The sequence below is a fragment of the Parasteatoda tepidariorum genome, chromosome 3 (assembly GCF_982258835.1).
Source record: "Parasteatoda tepidariorum strain Cologne lab strain chromosome 3, Ptep-v5.0, whole genome shotgun sequence".
Lineage (NCBI taxonomy): Eukaryota > Metazoa > Arthropoda > Arachnida > Araneae > Theridiidae > Parasteatoda > Parasteatoda tepidariorum.
The window spans coordinates 114761812-114781703 of record NC_141757.1 but is presented as its reverse complement, the minus strand read 5'-3'; the positions used below and the strand labels follow the sequence as shown (position 1 = coordinate 114781703).

The 19892-nt window shown below is 31.9% G+C and overlaps 1 long non-coding RNA gene across 1 annotated transcript in view; it reads right to left on the bottom strand.

Annotated features, from left to right (window-relative positions):
* Positions 1 to 912: 912 nt before the first annotated feature.
* Positions 913 to 19892, bottom strand: part of LOC139427023 (uncharacterized) — a 41398-nt gene continuing 22418 nt past the window's right edge. The window contains exon 2 of the long non-coding RNA XR_011638155.2: positions 913 to 1384. This is a non-coding gene — a long non-coding RNA (uncharacterized LOC139427023). The remainder of the gene's footprint in view (positions 1385 to 19892) is intronic.

The window sequence follows — 19892 nt, the reverse complement described above, 5'->3', positions numbered from 1 at the left end:
GTTAGCCAGACAACAAGGGCATTCTCACCCATGGCATTCTCACACTTCTATCTATCACTGAGAACATTTTAAATCAGTACTGTCAAAGAAATTTGCACTGAAAAAGTTTGCTTACTTTTTTCGAATATTATAACAGCAAGAAAAAACATAAGGCAAAAAATTTAATTTTTATAAAAATATTCATATTTGCATTAATATTTAAGATAGGTTTACGAAATTATAAGCAGTTATTGCATGTAATAACCGAAGAAATCGGTACAAGTTACTGTACCGCTGTCTAATTTAGGGTATTAAAAAACACTTATTTTTGTTCGTAACTTATTGTCTGTCTTTCAAACTTCCGAAAATTTTAAACTTTATTAATCCATCTGCGAAATCAGATGACATAAACATCCCAAAAGTTAGAAAATAATGCTTTAAATATTTCTGGAGAAATTTGAAAAATGCCATAAATTAAAAACTAAAGCTAGCATAGAATAACAAATTTGCAGTAACAATTCCTCAACACTTTTCAAGACATTTTCCACTAGGATAAAATCATCTTCATTACTTACATTTTCAGAACGTATTTCTTTCCTTTAAAAAAAATAATAAGATCTGCACCTAAAATTAAATAAAAATGCCGTGTGCGTGCTTGAAAGAGAAATAGGGGTTTGCTTTAGAAAGAGTACTTTATTCACTTCATCCCACTTAACGCTTTAGTAAGCAACTGAGAGAGTGTGAAATCGAAGTTTGTTTCCCAGCCACGAAGATACTCCGCTATTAATCTTACTCACTTTCATACACGTGACTTCTGAGTTCTCTTAAGAGCTGTCTTTAGAATGCACGCTTAATTGATACTGTAACCAGATTCGCATTAATAACTATCTGAACAGTATCCATAAAAACCAAAAGTACACACTATTTTTAAAATGTATATTCATTTAATCATTAAATCTCGGTTTAAAACAGTTTTTCAAGAATATGAGTTTTTAATGAGTTATAAACAGTAAAAGTATTTCAGCTTAAAATTTAAATGAGTGAAATTCGACAAAAACTTTAAGAATCATGCAAAATACAGCGTACTGTTCAAATACAAAAACTGCTGTCAAAGAAAAATAATAATAATGTGACAAGGTTCAGTAGATTCCTAATTACTAAACGTTGGCTAAAAACAGTTCTTCAAGAAAAAATAGTGCGTGGAGTCCCTCTGCGGAAGAAGTTAAACTTCGCAACCTGCGACGTTAATTGTAGAAGAATCAGCAGTCGTAGAAGGATCACTAGTTCTATTCTTTTTCCTGCGCCGCTCGCTTCCGTGCTCTGTAATCACGATAATATTGTGCATTTTTCCCTCGTGGACCTCTTGAACTAGTGGAAGTGCTTGTGGTTGCCTCATCGTCTCGCCCTGGAAAATGTATTTGCATTAATAATGTATGTGAATGCGTCATAATGTAATTTCAGAAGAGAAAACCTAACAATCAATTGATATTCACAAGAGGCGTACCTTAAATCCGTCGCATTGTCCGTGGGATTGTTTTTACTCATTTTTTTTACAATTGTTATCCACTAAATTTGAAAATAAAAAATACTACCTTATTAAATTATATGTGTATCAAAACAAACTAAAAAAAATATTTATAGAAAAACACTACTTTTATTATTTTTATGCTAGTGAGAACCAAAACAATATGGAAATAAATGAGGGAAAACTGGATCCTACCACGTGATTTCCCGGCCAATAAAAATGTAGCGTTAAACGTTTAACGCAACCCTGTTGGAAGTCGCATAAGAAGTATAACTTCAAAAACAAATTTTGAATTAGTTGTAAGAGGTTGCAGTGCTTTAATTTAAAATATTAGAGAAATTCGACACACAGGGCTAACATTAAATATCCTCAGTGGTTGACGGATCATGTGTTAGGTCCCCTTGTCATCAAGCTAACCGTAAGAGGTTTTCGTGATAATTTTCTCCGTGTAACGCAAATGCTGGTTAGTTCGGTCAAAAAGTCTTCAACGAAAGCAAACTTCTCCTAATACTTGATCCATCAGTTCCCTCGCTTTCTGGATTGAGATCAAAGTTAAAAGACTGCGGAGTTAAATTTTGGTAGTCGTAAACCCTAATTGGGTGGACTGTTTAACGATGGTTTTATTGTAACATTGTGCTTGTTATCATTGAACACAAAATGAGAGGGGAAAAAACAGGAAACCACCACATTTAAATATGAGAAAAAGGGGTTTAACCAATAGGGGAAGATAAGCAAGCAATAACAAGATAATAGAAGTAGGGATATAAAGGAGTTTTTCTCGTGCTTTCTTCTGTCATTTTGTGCTTTGAAACTAAGGAAATTCTTGTTTATAAACCGAAACTATAGTACACTGCTGGACAATTGCTAAGGACGGATGACACTATCATCCATAGCAACCACAAAATGAAAGGAAGCAAAATGTGGAAAATTAGAATAAGTGCGGGATATAGTAAGAAGAGGTATGCGTATGCAAATTTTTTTTCCACGTCTGTTCATCACGTGATAGCGCTGATAAGAGCTTTAAAGGTTTTGACGCGTGTGGAGAGTTGTTGTTTCAAGTCAAAGTTTTACAGGAAAGATTTAGTTTACGAACTTGAAATTTTCGGCATGTCTTCCCGATACTACTTAGATTATTTTAAGCGTGGCCGAGTTATTGGAAAGATCGAAAAAGGGCGAAAAATAACAGATGTTGCCAGGGAGTTCGACATCGCTCACAGCGTTGTTTCACGGCTGTGGAAATCATTTAAAACTACTGGAATGTGTAGTAGGCAGCACGGGGGAGGTCGTGTTAGCAGTACGACGCCTGCAGAAGACAGATACATCGTCCTATCAGCAAAAAGGAGCAGGCGCACCACAGCTCAGCAGGTGGCAAATCAGTTTCTTGCTGCCACAGGAAATCAGATCTCTCGAAAAACTGTTGCCAGACGTTTGAGGGGAGGAGGACTATACGCCCGCAGATCTGTTGTGTGTATCCCATTGACCAGACAGCACCGTACTGTCCGTTTACAATGGTGTCGTGAGCATCACAATTGAACTGAACAGGACTGGGCATGCGCACTATTCTCAGATGAGAGTAAGTTCACTCTGTCATCGGATTGTAGACGGAAACTGATCTGGCACGAGAGTGGTACTTGTTATCGTCCAGAAAATATCCAGGAAAGGAACCGATATCCGACATGCAGTGTCATGGTGTGGGCCGGCATCATGATCAATGGCCGCACGCTCCTGCATGTGGTTGCGAATGGGACTATGACGGGCTAACGATACATTGATGAAGTTCTACTCTTTCATGTTCGTCTTTTCCGTGGTGCTGTCGGTGATAAATTTGTTTTTATGGACGACAACGCAACACGTCATCGAACACTCGCTGTTTAGGATTGTCTTGACAGCGAGGGTATTCAACGCCTCGTATGGCCATCACGTTCTCCAGATCTAAACCACATTGAAAATGTTTGGGATGCTTTGGGGAGGCAACATGCTGGTCGTAACTATCCTCCGACAAACAAGAACACCCTCATCCGTGCACTGACAGAGGAATGGGATAAATTGCCTCAACAGTTGCTGGATAATGTTGTGCAAAGTATGATACGACGTGTAAAATGTTACGTCACACTCCACGGTGGACATATCCCGTACTGACACCTTTCTTCAAGCTGCCTGCTGACATTTAGATGCATCGTTCCATTTTTCCGTAAGCAGCATCAAATGAACATTCTTTTTCTTTCAGATGTTTCATAGCTTTTGTACTTTCCAGAACAATGAATATTCTTTATACTAATGTCTGAACAGTGTGGCAACTATATTTTATCCTACTAGGCCTCATGTCTCGCTTAATGTTATGCTACATTGCAATTTATGATCTGTCCTTAGCAATTGTCCAGCAGTGTATGTTTATTTTGTGCATTATTTCTACTTTATTCATGTTGTTTCGTTTTATTCATTCGAAGTACGAAGCACATCCTAGCAGCTCAATTCGGCTGTAGTTTTTTATTTTTACCTTATTTTAACTTTGGTTCTTGATGTCGGATATATTGACATAGCATTGTGATGAATAACAACAGCTTGTAAACTACTAAACACTATTTCAAAAATAAATTTTAAAATAACATTGATGCATGTTAAGCAATCATTATTTCAAAACAGAAATATGATATAGACTTAAAGAAGGCATGAACTATGTTCTTAGTTAAATTTATTGATAATTTCTGAACCGAAATTCCAAAGGTTTTAAAGTTAAATATTTTTTGTTATTTTTTTATTATTTTTTATTTCTGTTTTATTATTTTTTTTATTTTTTATAAAGTTTTACATTATTTTATTTTTTATATGATTGCTTTCTGTACAAGAGAAACTTAATATTTTTTTTTGGTTACACTAGTCTTAATTTAAAAAGATTATTATTAACACTAAAAAAATTACAAATATTCGGGAAGAAAAAACTTTTTTTCTATTATTGTGGATATTACTATAATCTTCAATCTTTAGAATTTAATATTGAGAGCTAAACCCCGAATTCCTTAGAAACTTTAAAATCCTTTTTAAACTTTTATTGCCAATTCATGTCTTATCAACTACAAAAGAAATTTTTTCTTATCGAAACTTTTATTTCTTTACTTTCACTAAGTATAATTGGATTCTATGTTTGGTAAAAGATTCCTTCTTTTCCTCCTTCAATTCAATATCTTAAAAAGCTTTTCTTTTAAATACATTTTAAATTTTTGTCAGAACAAATACGTTGATAAATAATTTTTTGTTCGTAGAAAATCATTAAAACCCATTTAATTGTGAATAATCTTCATCATTTTAATGTCAATTTAGTAGAAGAATTACATTAATGTCCTAAAACTTTCATTCTAGGTAGATAAATCTATTAATGAAATTCGTACCTAATGCCTGAGTGAAGAGGATATAGACTTTAGTTATCGTCAATTTTCTGAAAACGTGGAATTTTCGTAAAACAATTTCGAAGCCATAAAATTAAAAAAATTTTAATTTATTCCTATCTTAGTATTTTTCAAAGTATCTCAAAGCTACAATATCTCAAAAATATTTCCTTAATTACAATTAAGGATTAAAACCATAGTGAAAAAGGGAGTTTAAAAAAATGTCGCGTCACCACATTAGATCCCGTGAGTATTAAAAATACAATAGTGGAAGAAATTGTGCAATAATTCGAGCAGGAACTTTCTTTTCCATCGTCCCACTTTAAAAGTTTCGTAATTTAATATCTTTAGTTGCGGTGACTCAAGAGCTAGAGCACTCACCTCCCAAAGAAGGGACCCTGGTTTGAAATCCAGCGTTTTCCGCTCCGGGTTTGCCCTGACTACAGTGCTCACGTAAAATATCCTCATAGATGGATGAATCACTGTTTAGAATCTCTTGGCCATTGGGCTAACTGTAGTAGGTTTTCGTGTTTCTCATCTCTGCGTAACACAAATTCGGGGTAGTTCGATCAAAAAGTCCTCCAGGAAGACAAGTTTCTCCCAATGTTTGCTCCGAAAGTTCCCTTGTCTTCTGAATTATGTTCAAACCTACAAGGCTAAGGAGTTGAACATTGATAGTCGTACGTCCATAATTGAGTCAGCTGTCTAAAGCCAGTTATAACATAAATAATTTTAAATTTATTTGATTTGACCAGTCAATATTATTTCATTTCATGCTATATTACTTAAGAAATATTGTTTGATTCAATGTTTCGCAATTTCCGTTGATTCTGTAGCAAAAAAAATGCTATATATATATATATATATATATATATATATATATATATATATATATATATATATATATATATATATATATATATATATATATATATATATATATATATATAATTAATTACTATTACAAAAATTCTCCTAATACTTGATCCATCAGTTCCTTTGTCTTCTAGATTGAGATTAAAGTTACAAGACTACCGAGTTGAAATTACTATTTTATAGAAAGAAAAAAAATTATAATTAAATACATATAATCTTTGCAATGTCTAACTATTTTTTATATTGCTTCGCTTTATAGTGTCGGATTATTATCCCTTGTTTTTCTTAAGTAAGTTCCCATTTTAATTCGTGAAACGTGTAAGATGTCTTATCTAAGAAGAGAATATGAAGAAAGTCAAATATTATCCTTCGATCTTTTCTTTTCAATCGAAGCATAAAGTGTAAAAGATTTTTTTTTTTCTCTGCTCAAAAAATGATGACAGATTATTTTTTGCATAAAAGATTCTTCTGTCACGTCAACTGATATTAAAATTTTGAAGACTCTTTGAAGGTTCTCAACATCTCGTACTTCCTTCACGAGATATTTCTCAATTTTTTTAAAATATTTTGAAAGAGTATAATATTTGAAGAACATCATACATATTTGAAAATGCAAGAGATAAAATATCATTCCATTAAAATTATTTTCTTGAAGCAGAATACAAAAGATGAAATAAAAATTCTTTTTTCCCAATAAAATAGTGTCTTGAAATGGAAAAAATTATTACTTTTAAGTAAATTTCGAGATTAGCATGGCTGTAACAAGTTTTAATGAATCATTCGATCTTCTGTATTGAATTATAAACAAAACAAAACAAATAAGTTGTAAAATAATATGACCCAAGTATATTTGTTTGAAATTGTATTGACATGTATGGAATATGTAGGGGAGAGTGGGGTCAATTGTAACAGGGTACGATTGTAACAGAGCAAATATTTCGAGTGTCGGGTTCTAGATTCGGTTCCTACGTGGCGCACAAGGTGTATTTAATAAATCTACATGTACACCCCTGCTGGCAACCATTTTTATATACTTTTGAAAGAGTTATATCACAAAAGATATTTTCACGCTACGTAAGTACTTTTTTTGGTGTTAGAATATTATATTGTAACATAGTAATTTTGTTTAAACAAATAAAAATTATTAACCGAATATGTAAGTGGACACCTTAATTAACATTTTAAGAAAAAAAAGATTAGTTTTGTTAATTAACTAGCATTGTTTTTAACAAATGAAGCTAAAATGGCGACTTGGGGCCGATTGTAACAATAAGTAAAGGGACGACTGTAACAGCTGAAAATAAATAATCTTATGTTTACAAACCATTACTTAACTCTTTAAGAACCACCAATAGTTTCCTATATCATTTATATTATGTTGCATGTGCATTATTTCATTTGTCACCTTTCACAGCATAAATTAAAATTTTTAACCCCCTAAAGTTAAAAGTTTAACCCTTTAGGTCTCTGCTCATTATTATTTTTACTCCTAAAATATCACTACTATTTTGATCAATAAAGAAATATATCACAACTATGATACTATGTATAATTAACTATGTTTTAGTTGAATTTATGAACTGTTACAATTGACCCCGTAAGTGGGGACAATTGTAACAAGTGCGCGACTGTCAAAAATTGTTAATCACTAATATAATAACATTTAAAATAAGGTATTTATTTTTTTTTCTAGTAGAGGATAGTCTACTTTACTCGTCTGTCAATTAATACTAATAATATATTGGATTTTTTGTTAGTTAAAAATAGTTAAGCAAAAAATGTTACAATTGACCCCACTCTCCCCTATACAGTCCCAAATACGGCTAAATCATTAGACGCTCTTTAAGATTTCATTTAAAATCTTAATTATCAGGTGATACTATACAGATTTATTGCTTTTACGTGACTGAAACCGGTTTGTACTTGTTTACGTTCGTGTATCAATGGGTTAAATTTGACGATATATAATATAAACTTGACGATTGGATGACTTAAACAATATTTTTTTTGTTGTATGCCTGTTTAGGCAGTGGGGGTGCGATTGTTCCTGTTTTTCAGTGGCGCCATCTGTGGCTAGGAATACGACTTCTGCCACGCCATTCACACAACCACAACCCGTTTTATAGGGCGGGTCACATTCACACACAAAGGAGAAAGGATAGAACACACAGAGAGAGAAAGAAACATCCATGCCTTGCCCGGGATTCGAATCCAGGAACTTTCTGATGCAAGAACAGTTCCCTGCCCCCTACACAGGCCGGTATTATATAAATATAGAATATTTATTACATCAGGTATTATATTAGTATATTATAATAATTAGACGAAATGTAGATTTTTAATAATTACATATTTTGTTCGAGTTTGTATGTAATACTTTTATATTTAAATATTCATGTAATGAGTTTTTATTCAGTAGAATTTATATTTACATCCCATTTGTATTTATTTTTAACGTATTTTTGTATTTATTTTTATTTTAACTACTTGTATTTATTTTTATTTTAACGCTGATTTAACGTTTCCCAGTGAACCTAAAAACAGCCCCACATAAGCGAAGACAGCACACAGGGAGAATCATCCTTACCCTGAGCTGGATTCGTACCCGCAACCAATGGCATCGCAGTTAGTCAAGCTGACCTCGCGGCTAGCAGGCTGACGAATCTTTTTCAACAAACCAAAACAATCTCCTTGTTGTTGTATTTAGCACTTAAAATTCTAAATAAAGTTTTATTCAAAAATCAGCCCTACTCTGTTTAAAAAACCAATGGTATCTTACGAAACCAAATATTAAATAAAATACCAAAAAAATCGAAGGAACTTAATTTATTGACCTAAAATACTATTGCTCAAAAAAAAAACTTTTTGTTCACTGATAATGTAAAGCTGCTGACTTAAAAAACGAAATGCAATAGCGATTTTTCATAGCGATATCAGGTAAAATATTCTGATATGTTTGATTACATTTTAAGGAAATCTTAAAAATACAAATTTTTGGGACGCTCTTTTCATCGATGCGAAGTGAACTGTGGAAAATCAAAACATACTCGTATTTTACAAAATCATTCTTTTTGACGTTTTCATTTTTACCCATAATAACTTTATCCCAATTTTTGAAAGTAACTTTCTGACTTCTACTTCATATTTATATTTTTCTTATTCTCTTCTAAACTTTCATGCGATGCAGTTCTATCTTTTCAGTCGATGTTTGTTGCTCTTATAGAACTTTGTCCTAATCTATAAGCTAAAAAAACTTACTACAAACTTTCCTTGCCCTTTGAACCAAACAAAAACACGATGTTATTTTTTCGCACTTCTAAACTATTATATTCTAATTAAAAGTGAAAATTTATTCTTTATCAATTTCAATGACTCTGCAGATTTTCGGAAGATGAATTATACTTTTACCGTTCTTAAATACCCAATAATGATTATTCATAAGGAATCTTCAAAATACACATTTTAAAAACTCACGATTTTCAAACCATAATAAACGATTATACATGATTACACACAAAGTACACGATTTTGAAAGCATAAAATTATCATTACATAAATTATGTACGATAATATTACCATTAAAATTCATAAATTTCCCGATTTACTTCTAACACTGTGCTTTGAGCCGTGGTGGCTCAAGAGATAAAGCGCTCGCCTCCCAATGAGGAGAATCGGGTTCGAATCCCAGCGATGGCTGGTCGATATAAATTTCGCATCCGGCTCTCACCGATCACAGTGCTGACATAAAATATCCTCTGTTGCAGACGGATCATGGGTTAGAGTCCCCTCAGTCTAACCGTGGATTGTTTTCATGGTTTTCCTCTCCACGCGGGTTAGTTCCATCAAAAACGTCCTCCACGAAGGCCAATTTCTCCCAATACTTGATCCAGGAGTTCCCTTGTCTTCTGGATTGGGTTCAAAATTACAAGTTTACGGAGGGCAACATGGTATTCGTAAACCAAAAAATAGATCGGCCTTTCAACGACGGTTATATTATAACATTTTGCTTTAGTATACTTTTTCTGTATTAATATGGCATTTAATACAAATGACGTAAAGTATTTTTCTCTCCTAAAGTTTAAACTTTAAAACGAAAAAAAATTATGAAAATTTTCTTTTGCTATTAAATTTGCAAAGTAAGGAAAAATAAGCCGTTTATTTTTTTAATTGACTTTAGAGAAAACAAATTAGTAAAAATAAATGGCTGAAATAAAAATAATAGCTGACGAAAAAAATTGCGATAGAAAAACATATTAATTATCTAGTCTTATTTTTTTTTTTGAGAACAAGTTTTTAACTAAAACGCAATTAGAATTAATTTTTTTATTCTTTATAAGTAAGTATCACGACAAAAAATGACTAATTAGTCATTTATCAAGCCATATTAAAAATGAAATTCAGTTTTTTTTTTATTTAAGATAAAAAATAAACAGTTATTTAGATATGTATACCAGATAGAATAAAAACTAGAACCAGAGATCAGTATATAAATCAAATTCACTTTTTGTATTTGATTAAAATACAGTTACATATTCGCAACTTGTGGACTGCTCCCACGAAAAACTGTTTAAATCAACTGTAGCATCTTGTTATTTAAATAGTTCATCTTCAGCTTTACCATTACTAATTCTCATTTAGATAATTAATAATTAGTTAAATTTTCATATATACTACGCATTAATTAAGTTTAATTTCTAATCTTTCTACCCAATAACACTACACAAAATCTATAATTTTCTAAATGAAATAAAACTGTTTAATAATTCTCTACCCAATAATAAGATTTTAATGGACATGATTGAAACATTCATAATATAAGATGATTTAAAATATTGCCTCATTTTAAACATTTTTAAGCATAAATTTAAAATTAGAAAAAGTTTGTTTGCATATGACAATTTTAAAAAAAATTGAATATAAATATTATTTAAAAAATGCAAAACTGTAAAAAATGCAATATTAAAAATCTTCTCCCGTCAACATGACAGCCTAGTACAGACCAGAGCCGTCCCAACAAGCTTTGTTTCTATCTACAGCAGTGGACTGATTGTAAGGACATGGTTCCCACTAGGACACCGAAGTCAAACATAACTGGTCAGTGAGTGGGTGGGTGATCACTTTGATCAGCCTGTATAGGGACCGAGGGTGAGCAGTGTCGATCCTCATTAAACTGTTCTACCATAAAGTTCTCGACTTTCTTCGCACAGGTCATCGGGTTACCAAAGAAGAGGAGCCATCCCCTTTGCAGAGAATCAAAATTGCGATGGCATGGCTTCGGATCATCCTCAGGGATGTGTTCCAGACCGTCGCCAATAGCCCATTGTGCAGCTCTAATGGGGCGTAAATAAAGTACCTATTTAAAGAAAGAAAACATTTATCGTCTAGTTCGATAGGCTTCATCACTAATCGATGCCCACGGTTTTAAGATCACAGAATCAATCCCTCTCATGTTGAGTAAATTTTGAAAAGTCTACTTCTGAACAGGATCACCGTCATCCTTTCTATGACCTAGCCCTCTCAGCTTTGTTGCGCAACGCTTTCTTTTAACGAATAATATGCTATTTTGATAAATGTTGCGATTTTATAAGAGTTATTCATGATTTTGAGGTTTAGTTTTGGCTATCTTCAATGTTAATGAAACAGACTCAAAATGTCAATATGAGACTTTGGGAAAAATGTATAGAATCTAATTTCTTAATATACCAACATTGATGCTCATAAATTTAGAATTTTGAATTGGAAAATCTCATCAAATGGCTGATTTTTGCAAATGATTCCTATTTTTAAACTACTTTTCTGTTCTAAAATTCTTCCTTACAGTTTGATGGTATATGTAGTTCTACTTCTAGTATAAGGTTCTTAAACAGCAGCTTTTTTTAATTTTATTTGCCGAAAGAGCTTTGAAAAAGGCGACAAGAAAAGGATTCCTGCATGAATTTTCTATTTGTGCGATTTTCTTTTATTCTATTTATGAATATTTTTTGTTTCATTTATTCATTAAAATGAAGCATCCCTCATTTCAATGAATAAAAAGAACTTGAAGCTATTGAACTTAGTTTGCAAATTTGTAGTAAGGTTGTAGTTGTTTTTAAATTTTTTTTTTTTTCAAATTTAAAAAATTTCAAAGTGTAAGTTGTTTTTAAGCTGATAGCAAATTTATCTGGTAACTAATCTCAATAAAACATATTTCAGTGAACAAAATAGTAATTAACTACTTAATAAATAAATAAATTTCGGATTAATAAATTCCGGATTCTCTGTAAGTAAACATGGAATTTACTTTCTGCTAACTAAACTTGATTACACGAAATTATGGTTCATTTTCATAGTTCAGCATAGTTCCATTTAACACAGGTTGAGACCGATGCACAGTGGGCCAGAAGACCTTGAATTTTGGCCAAAAGTCAAAAAGTTAATTTCAACTGAAACGTGTTTAGTCAGCTTTAATATCGCCCAAATTAAGTATTCATAATCATTCCAAACATTTTAGTTTACTTTTTGGACTGACGAGAGTGCAATGTAGTGAAAAATATGTTAAAAAAAAATTTTTAATATAACTTTTAAATTTATATTTCAGAAATATATATATAAATTTCACCTTTCTGTTACAGTTTTATCAGAGTAATTAGTCTGAAAATATAGTACAATTTTTCAATTTGTTGAATTAGTTAATACTCTTGACAAACTTATAGTTTATATTTTATCATTTGATATTTTACAATGTTTGAGTCACTTTCGAAACTTATCTCCAAAAAGTTCCACGAGGTAATTAGCTAAACTTTTTTTTGTTGTCTTCTTTGATGTTTCTTCTTTCGAAAAAACCTGCCCCATTTTGCCTATATTGCGAAGGTGGACTAAATATACCGAAAAACAAAAATTTTCTTTTTTTCATTTTTTCGCGTTATTTTGTATAGATATTCATATAAAATATTATTATTGTTCTAAATGAAGTTTATTTATTGTGAAAATTGCATCCTACTGTCTGAAATATTTGTTTTACACAATGGTTTCAAATTTTTTTTATATAGATGGCGCTGTTTTTCAATTCCTTAATATCTTATGACAATGCAATGGAGGATATCGATTCTTCTAAACGAACTATGTTATGTTTATAGTGAAAATAACTCATTAAATTTCGGATTTTATTACTAATTTTCGGATTTAGCATCATTTATAATTTATCGCATATAAATGTATTGAATAAATACGTTTCACAGGTGAGTTACAGGTGAAATGCATAGAAATGATGCAATATTTCCATTGGTAGATCTAAACAAACATGAGCTCGGACTTGGAGGTTATAATTTTAAAACAAGAATTGGTTGATTTAGTCCACGGAAGATTCAGTTATGCGTCACAATGCACAAATTTAGCATTGAACTATATTATGGAAAAAAGAAATGCAGATATAAAGATGGTAGAGTCTGATGACTTAAGTAGATTAACGAAGTCTGTGAATACATTGTTATGCAAATTCAAAAAAAATGGGATGCATCAAATCGGATGAAAGACAGATTTCTGAAACAAAATTAGAATTGGTTGCAATCTGCTTTTAAAGTGGGAAGCTTGAGAATCAAGATTAAAGATTTAACGTCTACTTCTACCGAGAAAAAACGTCCAGGAAGACCAAGTCTCGAATTTTATGAAAAATCGGAACGATCGAAGAGGCGAGAAATTGCTACAGTAAGTTTAGAACTTAAAAATGATCCAAATAAATTATTACAAGTGTGTCGCTACGCTGCTAAAAAATCGGGAGGTAAAGATACGGTGAAATTTGTAGACAAAATTGTAAAAGATCGAGAACAGTCAGCAAAAGCAAGGAAAATGTTTGATGAGCCCAGGAATTTAATAGTAAAAAAAACACCTGAAGAAGCTTTACTTTTTTTATTAAGCAATTCACTTTCTAAAGCTCAGTATACAAATATGAGATTAGCCAGCATAAAAAGTGGGGCTGATATTTGGCCTGCTTATAATACTGTCAGAGAAGCTAAAACTATTTGTAGACCACCATCAAGCTCAATCATTATAACTGAGACAGTTGCAGAAGTATCACTTCAAGGTTTATTAAACCACACCGTAAGCAGAATTTGTAGTTATCAGTCAGAAGTGATTCTTCAACTCATGAAAACAGCAAATACAGCAGAAACAGAAGTTTTATTATTTTGCTCATGGGGTTTTGACGGAAGTAGTGGATATTCTTCATACAAGTAATTACATGAAGAAGAAATTGATCACTTAGATGATGAGCACTTATTCGTAACTACTTTAATTCCTCTTCAACTATTAAACCAAAATGGTGAGATATTATGATATAATAGAACACCTCAATCCAAAAGATTTTGTCATCCCATTAAGCTTCAGTTTATTAAAGAATCTAAAGAAGTTATTCTGCAAAACAAGATCGCTTTTGAAGAACAAATAAGGAATTTAGATCAATGTACGATTTCTATGGAAGACAAAATTGTTCATGTGCATTTTAAATTATATTTAACTTTGATTGATGGCAAGGTCTTGAATATAATAACAAACAAACAGAAAATCTATGCAATCTTGTCCGTTTTGTCATGCTACCCCAAAATCTTTTAATGATCTATCCAACATCAATACTGACAAGATTTCTACGAGTTCATCATCATTGCAACATGGATTAAGTCCTCTACATGCTTGGATCAGAATATTCGAGTGTTGCTTGCACATCTCTTACCGCATTCAATTTAAAAAATGGCAAGTCAGATCTGGTGTTGATAAAAAGTTATTTGCACAGAAGAGGATAGACATCCAGCGAATTCTGTGGGAAAATCTGGGCTTGAAAGTCGACAAACCCAAAGTTGGTGGTTTTGGGAACACAAACGATGGCAATACCGCTCGCAGAGCATTTCATGATCCTAAAAAACTTGCTGCTCGTCTCGATATCAATAAGAAATTATTGTGCCATTTGAAAAACATTTTAGTGTCTCTATCTTGTCATTTACCCATTAATCCAGATTCCATCGAACGATATTGTTTAGCAACTGCTAAGCTTTATATTTTTTTATATCCATGGTTTCCAATGTCAGCTACATTGCACAAAATTTTGATTCACAGTAGTGAAGTCATTCGATCATGTACATTGCCAATAGGTGTATTAGCAGAAGAAACCTCAGAGGGAAATAATAAAAACTACAAAAGTTTCAGAGCCCATCATAGTAGACAATGTAGTCGTCGTGCAACACTACAAGATATTTTTAATCATGCAATGGATTGTTCAGACCCCATTTTATCGAGTATGGATTTGCAGGAGCGAGTTTCAAAGCAAAAAAAAGAAATTTTTTCTCCTGAGGTGATAGCTGTATTGGATTTGCCTAAAATTCCACAAACAAATTGCGATACAGAATTGCTAGATGAAGATGGAGTAGAAAATTGGACGGATAATATGGAGTTAACAGCTTCTGAAGACGAAGATGATGGAGATTGAATGTTGGTTACTTAAATATCGCATAATAATCACATTTTTTTACATTTTTGATAGCAAAAACAGTGAAATATTTCATTTCTTATGTTAAACAATCAACGAATAAATAATTTCTTGATTACGTTGCTCAATTTTTATGACCGAACATTGTTTTACTAATTTTAAGTTGTATTTTTTATATATTAATAAAAAAATAATTATTTTAAGTGATTGTTATTATAGATATTATTCGAAAATATAATATGCTTTTCTTTTTTAATTTAAAATTACGAAAATTATTATATTTCTACTGCTATATTTAATTATTTAAAGGTTCAATATTATTTTTTTACTATTGCTCGCCATATTTCAGCCTCCCTTTTGTTTGTTTTTCGGGTATTTTTAGTGTATTTCAAAATTTCAACTATGAATTCAATTAACCTGCACATAAAAACTCCTAAATAAAAATTTTGAAATTTTTTTTTATCGAAATACTAATTTTGGCCACGAAACCTTGGATGCTGGCCCACTGTGCGATGAAACATTACGTAAGAGCTTAAAGTGAGGAAAGAGTTCGTAATTTACTCATTTATTTTGTAATAAGGATGAAGATGAAGTATGAGCTATGCTTACGTAAAATCCTGAAACATATTTTTAAATTTCTTTACGTTTTCAAAAAAAACTATAATCTAAACTAAAAATTAATTAATAAATTAAAACTCATTTAACTAAAGATTTGGGGGAATATTCATTTAGAAAAGTAACAGTTAAATTTGGGAAAGAAAACCTTGGAAAATTTTTTTGTTGGTTTATCATTTTATTTAATGAATTAAAATATAAATTTTGTTCTATGATAAGCTGTATATTTTGTTTCGATTTAATTCTGAAATTTTTACAATAAAGGTTAAAACAAAAAACGAGGGGGAAGGTTGTGAATTTCTTACGTTAGCATGGGTTAGTCAGTGTTTTGCTTACAAGATAGAATCCAAAATTGTCAAACATATGCTTAAGTAATATTTGAACAGTCCTTACAGTGTTCATCTAAGAGTTAGAAAATACACAAAGACAGATTTTTATCGAGGAGTTTTAATAGTGACGATGGGTGGCTGAGTGGTGGCGCTTTGCGCTCCCGTGCCACAAGTCCTGGGTTCGATCCTCGGGCCGAGCAAGGTTGACTCAGCCTTTCATCCCTTCATTGGGTCGAAATATGAGTACCAAGGATGCTTGGAAACTAAACACTGTGGGGTTCCGCGTTCAGCTGACCACCGGACCGGAACATCAGCTCCTGCACCCCAGAGTCCATGGTAAAGAAAACTGAGATGGGCACAGTAGGCCTTGGCCCTCTATGGGCTGTCGCGCCACTGAGTTCAGTTTTAGTTTTAATAGTGACATGCACCAAATGCTTGATCCTTCCAGAAGAGGTCGACATTTATCCAGAATCGATCCCTCAAGCGAAACTAAAATTTTTGCAAAAAGAAAAGTAGAAATCTCCTGGGTACTCACGGAGGTATGGAGAGGACAATGAACATTATCACAGAATTGAAAACATTGAACAGAACTGAATCATTTATGCTACAATCTCCACATGAGGAAGAACAAATCACAGTTGTCGTATCACCATTGCATCTATTTCTCCCATATTTAGTTCTCCCTATAATCCATACACACGAACTCAAATTATTATACTTATATCAATTTATTATACTTATACAAACATATTTCCATATATAACTTATAGTAAGAATACTTTAAATGAAGATTGACCAAAATATTTTAGTTGAAAACTTTATATTTTTCCCATTCTAATATTTTTGGATTAATGTTGGTCACTTGGGTTTATTTCTCATTGGCCTCAGAAATGCCAGAATTGCTACTCTCTTATCGTTACCCAGTGATCACCTATGGCTAAGCCACGGCTGTGTAGTGTCGCGCACGTCATACAACCACAAACCCGGGTTACATTCACACAATCACACAGAAGAAAGGACATAGGACACAGAGAGAGAGAGAAAATAATATCCATGCCTTGCCCGGGATTCGAACCCAGAACCTTTCTGGTGCAAGGGCAGTCCCCTAACCCCTACACAGGCCGATCGGCAGTCCATTTTAATATTATTTGGTAAGAATTATATTTGCTTAAGTTTGCGATAGCTACAGAGTATTCTCTAAACAGCGTCCTAATCCTAGAATCTTTCAGCATTAAAATAAACAGTTAAATAGGATTTTAAAAAAATGTTATTATAATGGGGCGAATTACTGTTACAGTCAATGATTAAGACAATAAAATTGAATGATGTGCTTAAAAAAATTGAACTTGCTAGTTTCTATCAGTTCTAATAATTAAGTAATTTGGAAGACCAATTGTCAATTATAATATTAAAGCTTTAAATAATATTACAACAAATTTCAAAATTTGTTTTTTTTTTAATTCTGGATTTTACTTATAATTAATCTATACCCTTACTACGTAGATTGTTAAAATTTTATATTTTAAAGGATTCTAAAAATATATGCTGCGTGTAAAGAACACGCGATGAAGAATCAATAACACAGAATATGATAGTATGAAGATTAAAATATGAAAATGACATTTAACGCAACTATATATTATGAGAACACATCAAATTTAATAATAAAAAGAAAAAAAACAAAACAAACGCCTCACAAGATCTTTTCAACGAACTTACTAATAACGACATACATGTAACTGAAAAATTTTTTACTATGTTAAATAAGCTGAGAATTGAGAAAAAAATCAGAAGATTTTTTTGATTCAATAATAATTATTATTGCTTCACTCTTTGACCACTACTGATTTCAATATAGAAAATTGTTTTCGTCTAAAAATTATTTCATTAAATTCATTAAAATTCCAACAGAATAAATTTTAAATTCTCTACAATTTCAATGCAATAAACTGTTTGCTTAAACATACGAGTAGAAATTATTGGTTCTATTGTCTACAATTAAAACAGTTGAAAGAAAAGTATCGCTAAATTAAATTATACTTAATTACTTAAGTGTTGCAACATAGAGGGATTATTTCTCGAATAAATTAATTAGATATTCGTCTTGGTAAAAAAAAAACAGTCAATAGGTGATTTGATTTAAGATGCCTTTTTTTAAGTTTACATTGCTTCAAAATACAAATTTTTAGACAAAATGTAGCGTTTCAGGTTGAAGAACTGGTTAAATTGTTAGAACAAACATTTCATTTTATTTTTGCCAATTTTATTAATGATAGCTTCCGATTTAAGAACTATTTTTGAGTTTTACAGAATTGTCCGAAAATCACATTTTTACGGCAAGGGGACTCTAACCCATGATCCGTCTTTCACTGTGAATATTTTACGCTAGAACTGCTGTTGGTGCGAACCGGGTGCGGAGTTCATATCGACAAGTCATCGCTGGGATTTGAACCCGTGTATCCTCATAAAGAGGAGAGCGCTCTATTTCCCGAATTTTTCGCACGCTTAAACGGCTGTCTGTTGGGAAAATGTTAACACACTCTTACGAAAAATATTAACAATTTTTAAGACGATTTACTCCATAATAACCAGTGTTTGTAATAAAATGTCACAATGAATAACTTGTAACCACATTTGGTGATTTCTATATTTCAATAATCAAAGTCCATAATGAGTAGGTAGCCTTTGATTTCTCTAAATTACATTAGAATGCTGATTATATTTTCCTCATATGCTGATTTTTGAGATTTTATAATTTCATACATGATTAGAAATCCTACATTTTGTGTTCGGATGTAAGATATTACGAATAGGGACAGTTAGCTATTTTAGCTTGAAGCCATTAATATCATTAAACATGGAACGTCAAAACTATTCGTTGATGAGTTATTTAAAACTGGAATTAGCTCGAAATGTGTGTATAAGAAAATGGTCACAGCTCTAAATTCGTGTTTACAAAAGCGGACACAGCTCGAAATTCGTGTTTACAAAAGTGGACACACTTCGAAATTCGAGTTTACAAAAGTAGACACAGCTCGAAATGCTTGTTTACAATTGTGGACACAGTTTGTGTCTACAATTTCGTGTTTACGAAAATGAATACTGTTAAAAACGTGTGTTTACGAAAGTGGATACGGCTCAAATTGCGCGTTTTAGAAGATGGACACTGCTCAAAATGCACTTTTAAAAAAGAGGAATCAACTGAAGTTGTGCTTTAAGTAAATGAACTCACTTCAAAAGGCGTGTTTACGAAAGTAGCCGTATCTATTTAAGAAAATGGACATAGCATTAAATTCCGTTTTTCAAACTTTTTGTGAGTATTGTTCTTTTTTTTAATGAATAAACTAATGAATCCTAATAAACTAGTAATGTGAGATCGTTCATTTGTATAAATAGCAAAACACTTGGTACATTTTATTTAATTAGTATTTTCAATAAGACTTCAAAAATCAACAGTTGTTTTCACAAGATTTTCACGGGAGATATCAATTTACCTTGAAAGAATTTAAAGTTTTTAAAATTCTCTTCATCGTTTAGAGTTCTAAATACGAAGACATCACCTGAAAAGTGACGTCTATAATATAGCTAGCCACCCCCACCTCGAATGCCATGACTTTCCCCCATAATGATTATGCTTTATGTTCAAAAGTAAGTATATAATTCTTCGTATTAACTATAAAACTTAGGTAGGAAAACTTAAAAGGCACATTTTTTGCTGTGTCAATTTTCGT